General features: G+C 50.9%; 1 pseudogene; it reads left to right on the forward strand.

Moving 5' to 3' along the window:
- Positions 1-6,848: 6,848 nt before the first annotated feature.
- On the forward strand, positions 6,849-7,956 carry LOC146210176 (small subunit ribosomal RNA; annotated as a pseudogene).
- Positions 7,957-9,320: the final 1,364 nt, after the last annotated feature.

A 9,320-nucleotide genomic window follows, 5' to 3' on the forward strand; every position in this document is an offset into this window, starting at 1 on the left:
ATCTAATTCAACGCGTGAAGAAATATAAAAGGACGTAAAAATTGGTCCCATTCGCAATGCTAGGCCACTTTTCTTGGGCTTTAAAAATTGGTCCCATTCGCAATGCTAGGCCACTTTTCTTGGGCTTTTCCGCGCTAAGCTTTTGTGACGACTCGTCCCCCGAAGGAGACTTGACGCGGACGAACGGTACGCGTTTGCTACAACAGCTTTCGCGTCCCTTTTTTAGTCGCAACGAGCTCCATGGAGAAACAAATGGCAAGGTGTGCTGCGGCAAAGCCGCTCTATCTCCCTACGCGATTTCGCCCCGGCAGACGCGGTTTGGAAAAACGGCCCGCAGTTCGTCCCAGAGTATTATTTACACCCTTCTTGACGTTTCAATGCGAATTGATTTCGAAGGCCCCAATAAACAATTTCTTTCATTGTATTTTTACGCATCGCTGGACACTCAAGAGCCAAGTTTCTGCTCTGAGGACTAATTAAGCGACCGCTGTTTAACATGCGGTGAGACTGGGAACTTTAGAAAATTACGGATGTGTAACTGTGGAGTGAACCTTGCCGGCTCGTAAATAAATTTTTTTTTAATTCCAATGCTAAATTCCTTACGATTTACGCATTTACTAGGATGCTGGCCAGGGCCGTATTTTTTTTTAACAACTTTATTCGTATGTGCGGAATTGGTGACAAGTGGCATTCGCAACAGTTCTTGTATACATTGAAAATGCTTTTTCTGTGTGTTTGTGTGTGTGTGTGTGTGTGTATCGAGAGGCAATTCTACTCAATTCACAGTTCTCCTCCCACACTAGGCGACTTGTGGTCCGATTTCAGTGGTAAGCAGGCTTTGAGAAAACGCGGGTAAACGACGTAACAAAATTTCGCCTCTCGCCGTAGGTGAACTAGCGACGAGAATGAAAGGTTCGATGCCATTTTAATGCTGCAAGCGTTTAAAAATTACGCAAATCTAATTCAACGCGTGAAGAAATATTAAAAGGACGTGAAAATTTGTCCCATTCGCAAGATTAGGCTGCTTTAAGTCGGCTTTTCCGCGCTACACTTTTGCGACGACTCGTCCCCTGATCGAGACTTGACGCGGACGAATGGTACGCGATTGCTACAACAGCTCTGGCGCATTTTTTTTTAGTCGCAACGAGCTCCATGGAGAAAGAAATGGCAACGTGTGCTGCGGCAAAGCCACTCTATCTCCCTACGCGATATTGCCCCGGCAGACGCGGTTTGGAAATGCGGCCCGCAGTACGTCCCAGAGTATTATTTACACCCTTGACGTTTCAATGCGAATTGATTTCGAAGGCCCCAATAAACAATTTCTTTTATTGTATTTTTACGCAGCGCTGGACACTCAACAGCCGAGTTTCTGATCTGAGGACTAATTAAGCGACCGCTGCTTAACATGCGGTGAGACTGGAAACTTAAGAAAATTACGGATGTGTAACTGTGGAGTGAACCTTGCCGGCTTGTAAATAAATTCGTGTTTTTTAATTCCAATGCTAAATTTCTTACGATTTACGCATTTGCTAGAATGCTGGCCAGGGCCGTATTTTTTTTAACAACTTTATTTGTTTGTGCGGAATTGGTGAAAAGTGGCAATCGCAAGAGTTCTTGTATACAGTGAAAATGCTTTTTCTCTCTGCTTGTGTGTGTGTCGAGAGGCAGTTCTACTCCCTTCACAGTTCTCCTCCCACACTAGGCGACTTGCGGTCCGATTTCAGTGGTAAACAGGCTTTGAGAAAACGCGGGTAAATGACGGGAGTAACAACATTTCCCCTCTCGCCGTAGGCGAACTAGCGACGAGCATGAAATGTTCGACGCCATTTTAATGCTGCCAGCGTTTAAAAATCTACACAAATCTAATTCAACGCGTGAAGAAATATTAAAAGGACGTGAAAATTGGTCCCATTCGCAAGAATAGGCCGCTTTTCTTGGGCTTTTCCGCGCTACGCTTTTGTGACGACTCGTCCCCCGATCAAGACTTAACGCGGACGAACGGCACGCGTTTGCTACAAAGCTTTCGCGTCCCTTTTTTAGTCGCAACGAGCTCCATAGAGAAACAAATGGCAAGGAGTGCTGCGGCAAAGCCGCTCTATCTCCCTACGCGATTTCGCCCCGGCAGACGCGGTTCGGAAAAACTGCCCGCAGTACGTCCCAGAGCATTATTTACACCCTTCTTGACGTTTCAATGCGAACTGATTTCGAAGGCCCCAATAAACAATTTCCTTTATTGTATTTTTACGCAGCGCTGGACACTCAATAGCCAAGTTTCTGCTCTTAGGACTAATTAAGCGACCGCTGTTTAACATGTGATGAGACTGAAAACTGAAGAAATTTACGGATGTGTAACGTGCAGCGAACCTTGCGGGCTTGTAAATAAATTCGTGTTTTTTAATTCCAATTTTTAATTTCTTACGAATTACGCATTCACTAGGATGCTGGCGAGGGTGGTTTTTTTTTTGTAACAACTTTTTTCTCTTGTGCGGAATTGGTGAAAGGTGGCAATAGCAACAGTTCTTAGGTCCGATTTCAGAGGTAAACAGGCTTTGAGAAAACGCGGGTAAACGACGGGAGTAACACATCCCCTCTCGCCGTACGTGAAGTAGCAACGAGCATAAAAGGTTCGATGCCATTTTAATGCTACACGCGTTTAAAAATCTCATCATGATCATCATCATCAGCCTGACTATACCCACTGCAGGGCGAAGGCCTCTCCCATATTTCTCCACTTAGCCCGGTTCTGTGCTAGCTGCATCCAATTGACCCCTGCGAACTTCTTAATCTCATCCACCCACCTAACTTTCTGCCGCCCCCTGTGGCGCTTTCCTTCCCTTGGAATCCAGTTTGTAACCCTAAGCGACCATCGGTTATCCTCTCTTCGCACTACATGTCCTGCCCATGTCCATTTCTTCTTAATTTCCACTAGAATGTCGGTAACTTGAGTTATTTCTCTGACCCATTCTGCACGCTTCCTATCTCTTAAAGTTACTCCTACCATTTTTCGTTCCATAGCCCTCTGTTTAGTCCTCAACCTAAGTAGAACTCTCTTGGTTAGGCTCCACGTTTCAGCGCTATAGGTAAGTACAGGTAAGGTGCAACTGTTATATACTTTCCTCTTTAGCGATACCGCAAATCCGGACCATGAAAAGGAAATAACAAGAAGAATAAGATTAGGATGGAGCGCATTTGGCAAGCACTCGCAGATTATGTCTAGCAGCTTACCGGTATCGCTAAAGAGGAAAGTTTAAAAATCTACGCAAATCTAATTCAACGCGTGAAGAAATATTAAAAGGGCGTGAAAATTGGTCCCATTCGCAAGAATAGGCTGCTTTTATTCGGCTTTTCCGCGCTACGCTTGTGCGACGACTCGTCCCCCGATCGAGACTTTACGCGGACGAATGGTACGCGTTTGCTACAACAGCTTTGGCACCTTTCTTTTTTAGTCGCAACGAGCTTCATGGAGAAAGAAATGGCAAGGTGTGCTGCGGCAAAGCCGCTCTATCTCCCTGCGCGATATCGCCTCGGCAGACGCGGTTTGCAAAACCGGCCCGCAGTACGTCCCAGAGTATTATTTACACCCTTCTTGACGTTTCAATGCGAAGTGATTTCGAAGGCCCCAATAAACAATTTATTTTATTGTATTTTAATGCAGCGCTGGACACTCAACAGCCAAGTTTCTGCTCTCAGGATTAATTAAGCGACCGCTGTTTAACATGCGGTGAGACTGAAAACTAAAGAAAATTACGGATGTGTAACCGTGGAGCGAACCTTGCCGGCTAGTAAATACATTCGTGTTTTTTAATTACAATGTTTAATTTCTTACGATTTAAGCATTCACTAGGAAGCTGGCCAGGGTCGTGTTTTTTATTAACAACGTTTTTCGCTTGTGCGGAATAGGTGCAAGTGGCAATAGCAACAGTTCTTTGGTCCGATTTCAGAGGTAAACAGGCTTTGAGAAAACGCGGGTAAACGACGGGAGTAACAACATTTCCCCTCTCGCCGTAGGTGAACTAGCGACGAGCATGAAAGGTTCGATGCCATTTTAATGCTGCCAGCATTTAAAAATCTACACAAATCTAATTCAACGCGTGAAAAATATTAAAAGGACGTGAAAATTGGTCCCATTCACAAGATTAGGCTGCTTTTAGTCGGCTTTTCCGCGCTACGCTTTTGCGACGACTCGTCCCCCGATCAAGACTTGACGCGGACGAATGGTACGCGTTTGCTACAACAGCTTTCGCGCCGCTTTTGTAGTCGCAACGAGCTCCAACGAGGAAGAAGCGCCAAGGTGCACTGGGGCAAAGCCGCTATATTTGGCTACCCAATCTCTCCCCGGCAGATAAAGTTTTGAACAGCTTCCCGTGGTACATATCAGAGTAATATTTACATGCTGCATCACATTTGAAAGCGAATTGCTTTCGAAGGCCCTATAAACAATTTCTTTTATTATATTTTTGAAATAGGAAATATTATAAAATGCCATTAATATTATGGCTGTCAAATGTTGGCATGATAAAAACGAGTTAATGAATGAATTTTCAAGTCACCTGAAAATCTACAGCCCTCGTTTTTTTTCTTTTTTTTTCCTCTTTACAACACTGGTACAGAGACAAACAGCTAGCGACCGCTGTAGAAACAACAAAAGCGGGACCTCACAAAATAATGCGGGGGAGATGGCGCGAGCAAAACTCGATTTTTTTATTTTGTGTTACTTCAACAAACTTTTCGCAAGGTGAACCTTTTTCGCGTGCGACTAATCCCTTTCGATTAGTGCCGTGTGGTGAATTCCAAGGGCACGCGACGCATCCGTAAGCTCGATTTCAAAGTAACGCGCAGTGCGGCGAAACCGAACTTCGCCCCGGCAGACGCACAAAAAGACCCAAGTAGGTCTGGGTATTTATCGCTGCATACATATAGGGCCCTAGTGGCTCAGGCAACCACGACATGTTGGAGCGCGCGCTCGAACGGCAAAATCCAAAAGCGGTTTTGCGCACCCATTCGGCCGCGAAACAAGATTTCGCGACCTCGACGATCTCGGAATGAAAGCGCTTGCACAGCTAGTAGTACGAGAACGAGCACTGGTCGACTTCGGCCAAAGTTGTGTGGCCGCGTCGCCGCCGCTTGCGCGCCGGCGGCAGAGTCCACGACTATGGCCATCCCGGCGGGGCGACGCGGCGCGCCGTTGCAGGTCGCGCACCAGTCGGCACTTTCTGCGGCGCAACACTTTCGAGCAGGAGCGCGCGCGCGTGCAGCACTGACCACGAGTATGGTCGGGGCGCCGGGGTGCGCCGCTGTATAGGTCGCGCACGATTCAGCGCCTTCTGCGGCGAAGCCCCCTCTCGAGGAGGACCGCGCGCGTGCAGCATAGTCCACGAGTACGGCGGCGGTCGGGGCGCCGGGGCATGCCGCTACATGTGGCTCACCATTCAGGGCCTTCTGCGGCGAAGCCCCGTCGAGGGGGACTGCGCCCGAGCAGAGGCGTTAAAGTTCACGAGTACGCGACGCATCCGTAAGCTCGATTTCAAAGTAACGCGCCGTGCGGCGAAGCCGAACTTCGCCCCGGCAGACGCGCAAAAAGACCCAAGAAGGTCTGGGTATTTATCGCTGCGTATATATATGGTCCTAGTGGCTCAGGCAACCAAGACATTTTGAAGCGCGCGCTCGAACGGCAAAGTCTAAAAGCTGTTTTGCGCACCCAGTCGGCCGCGAAACGACAAGATTTCGCAATCTCGGAATGAAAGCGGCTGCACAGCTAGGGGTGCAAAAACGAGCATTGCTCGACTTCGACCAAAGTTGGGTGAGCGCGTCACCGCCCCGCGCGCGCCGGTGGCAGAGTCCACGACTACGGGCACCGGCGGGGTGCCGCAGCGCGCCGTTTTCGGTTGCGCACAATTCGGCGCTTTCTGCGGTGGAGCACTTTCGAGCAGGCCCGTTCGCGTGCAGCTTAGTCCACGAGTACGGCCGCGGTCGGGGCGCCGCGGTGGCGCGCCTTTGTAGGTCGCGGAAGAGCCAGCGCTTTCGGGGCGCTGCCCTTTCGAGCAGGCGCGCGCAGCCTAGTCCACGAGTACGGAGGCGGTCGGGGCGCCGCGACGTGCCGTCGTAGGTCGCGGACGATTCAGTGCCTTTTGGGGCGAAGCCGTTTCGAGCAGGGCCGCTGCGGGGCGGCAGGGTGTTCGTGTACGGCCGGCGAGACGCACCACTGTGGGACTGTTTCTCATTGAAGGGCTCACGTTCTCGGTGATCATTTCTCGAGTACGATTGCGGGCGCCGTGCGCGCGACGTGCGCGCACGATTCGCCGTCTACTTTACGGCGGATTTTCCTCGAATACGGCCAGTCGTTTACCCAGGAAGGTCTGGGTATTTATCGCTGCTATTATATGGGGGTGTATAGGCGGCGGACCAACACGCTGTCTCGACCCCACGGCATTCGTCTGCAGCCTCATCCGCGTCTGCGATGGGGGCTGGTTGTCGGACGACGCTGTTTCCACTGTGTTTTGAGGTGTGTTCCGTGCTGTCCGGAACTCGATTCCGAGCAAGTGCGCCGAAGACGCGGGCGTGTCCCGTCGTCTGGCGGCTTGGCTGTATCGGCAATGCAGCAAGCGCCGTCCGGTGCACGAACGCCACGGCCTCGTGCCGCGTGCGCACCGGTGAGCGCGTTACAAATGTTTCTGCCCAAAGGCAGGTGCTCTCTTGCCGCGCGACGAGATCCCGCCCCACGGGGCGGACGTCGGAGCGAGCTCGAACGACGCACAAAATAAGATGCGTAGCGCGCTGGGGCGCCTAATGGCGTCCTCGAAAGCGCTGCGACAAAGGCACCCGTGGCGGGGTATTGCCTATGCATCTACCTGGTTGATCCTGCCAGTAATCATATGCTTGTCTCAAAGATTAAGCCATACATGTCTAAGTACATGCCGAAATAAGGCGAAACCGCGAATGGCTCATTAAATCAGTTATGGTTCCTTAGATCGTTTCTTTCTACTTGGACAACTGTGGCAATTCTAGAGCTAATACATGCATTGAGCCTGAAGGCCTTTGGTTGACGGGCGCTTTTATTAGACCAAGACCCATCGGGTTCTGCCCGTACTCTGTGGTGACTCTGGATAACTTTGTGCTGATCGCATGGCCATGAGCCTGTCACGTTTCTTTCAAGTGTCTGCCTTATCAACTTTCGATGGTAGGTTACTTGCCTACCATGGTTGTTACGGGTAACAGAGAATCAGGGTTCGATTCCGGAGAGGGAGCCTGAGAAACGGCTACCACATCCAAGGAAGGCAGCAGGCGCGCAAATTACCCACTCCCGGCACGGGGAGGTAGTGACGAAAAATAACAATACAGGACTCTTTTGAGGCCCCGTAATTGGATTGAGTACACTCTAAATCTTTTAACGAGGATCAATTGGAGGGCAAGTCTGGTGCCAGCAGCCGCGGTAATTCCAGCTCCAATAGCGTAGGCTAAAGCTGCTGCGGTTAAAAAGCTCGTAGTTGGATCTCAGTTCCAGACGAGTAGTGCATCTACCCGGCTCGTACTGAACATCATGCCGGTCCTCTCTTGGTGCCCTTCATTGGTGCGTCTCGAGGTGGCCTGCGCTTTTACTTTGAAAAAATTAGAGTGCTCAACGCAGGCGAGTCGCCTGAATAAACTTGCATGGAATAATAGAACAAGACCCTGTTTCTGTTCTGTTGGTTTTTGGAATACGGGGTAATGATTAAGAGGGACAGACGGGTGCATTCGTATTGCGGCGCTAGAGGTGAAATTCTTGGACCGTCGCAAGACGAACTACTGCGAAAGCATTTGCCAAGAATGTTTTCTTTGATCAAGAACGAAAGTTAGAGGTTCGAAGGCGATCAGATACCGTCGTAGTTCTGACCATAAACGATGCCAACCAGCGATCCGCCTGAGTTACTCAAATGACTCGGCGGGCAGCTTCCGGGAAACTAAAGTATTTGGGTTCCGGGGGAAGTATGGTTGCAAAGCTGAAACTTATAGGAATTGACGGAAGGGCACCACCAGGCTGGGGTCCAGAAGCAGGAATGGCACTGCACCGGGACTGGGCGAGGCTCGCCGCCGTAAAAAGCGGTGCGGCCGAGCCCGGACCAGCGTCGGGATCTTCCTGTGGAAAGCCACAGCTGTGCTTGTTCCGGGGGCTTCGTGCCCGAGGTTCTTTCTTCGGCCGGCAGAAAACAGCCAACTCAAAACTGGCACGGACCGAGTAAATCCGACTGTCTAATTAAAAGAAAGCATTGCGATGGCCGTTGATCGGTGCTTGACGCAATAAGATTTCTACCCAGTGCTCTGAATGTCAACGTGAAGAAATTAATAAAAGCGCGGGTAAACGGCGGGAGTAACCATGCCTCTCCTGTGGGACGGAGTTGTGTTGCATAAGTCTCCTGCCCGAGCACGTGGGTGCGACCCACAACACGACCAACGCGGTGGCAGTAGTTGACAAGTCCGCCACGCGCGGGGAGAGCTGCAGGATGAGTTTTTCAGCTCGACGATGACCAGACATAAACTGGGACAAGAGCGGTCCCCGGCGTGGGTGCCCGCCATTTTGTGGGACTTAGCTCTTGGGAAGGGGCTCGGCCTGGGCGATCCCATGTAAGCCTGGTGGATACTTGTTGGCGAGGTAAAACTCTTCTTGGAGTTGTGTTGCATAAGTCTCCTCCCATAGCTAGGCTCATGTCTGGCGCGGGCCCGTAAATCCAAGCTTCTGGGTGGCTGGAGCGGGACTACAACACGGGTGAGCAGACACCCGAGAGCCCTCCGCGGAAGCGGAGAGGACTCAGCTGTGACCTGATGAAGAGGGACAGGTCAGCCTGGTGGCATTAATTTGTCATCGAGCAAACTAAGGCAGTTTTCCCGATGATGGGTGGATTGACTTTTTTTTGGTTGGTCACTGGGAGGGGCTGCGTCCTCCTGTAACCGAGAGGGGTGCGACCATTGGCGATGAAGCTCTGAGGGATAAGGCTGGGAGCAATGGCGCACTCCTGTAATCGAGAGAGGCCCCGCCGGTGAATGCTCAGACGGCCGACTGGAACCTCGGAGCCTTGTGCACTCTGAGGAAGTCTACCCCGCTGAAGCGGGGTAGATTCTCGGGCTTAGGAACTGCTACTATGGGGCCCACCGAAAATGACAGCCTTTACCGATGATGTACCCTATTGATAAACGGGACTAGGGATAAGGCTGGAGAGCTCCCAACTCCCTGTAATCCAAGGTGGAAGCCGCTGGAGTTGGAGGCGACCACTCCTCGTAGCGGGAAATAAGAGTCCGTTCCCCGCCGGTGCAGTCCAGGGATGGTCTGTGCCGGCTAAGTCCCTATG

The sequence above is a fragment of the Amblyomma maculatum genome, chromosome 1 (genome assembly GCF_055883805.1).
Source record: "Amblyomma maculatum isolate TAMU_Amacu chromosome 1, ASM5588380v1, whole genome shotgun sequence".
NCBI lineage: Eukaryota > Metazoa > Arthropoda > Arachnida > Ixodida > Ixodidae > Amblyomma > Amblyomma maculatum.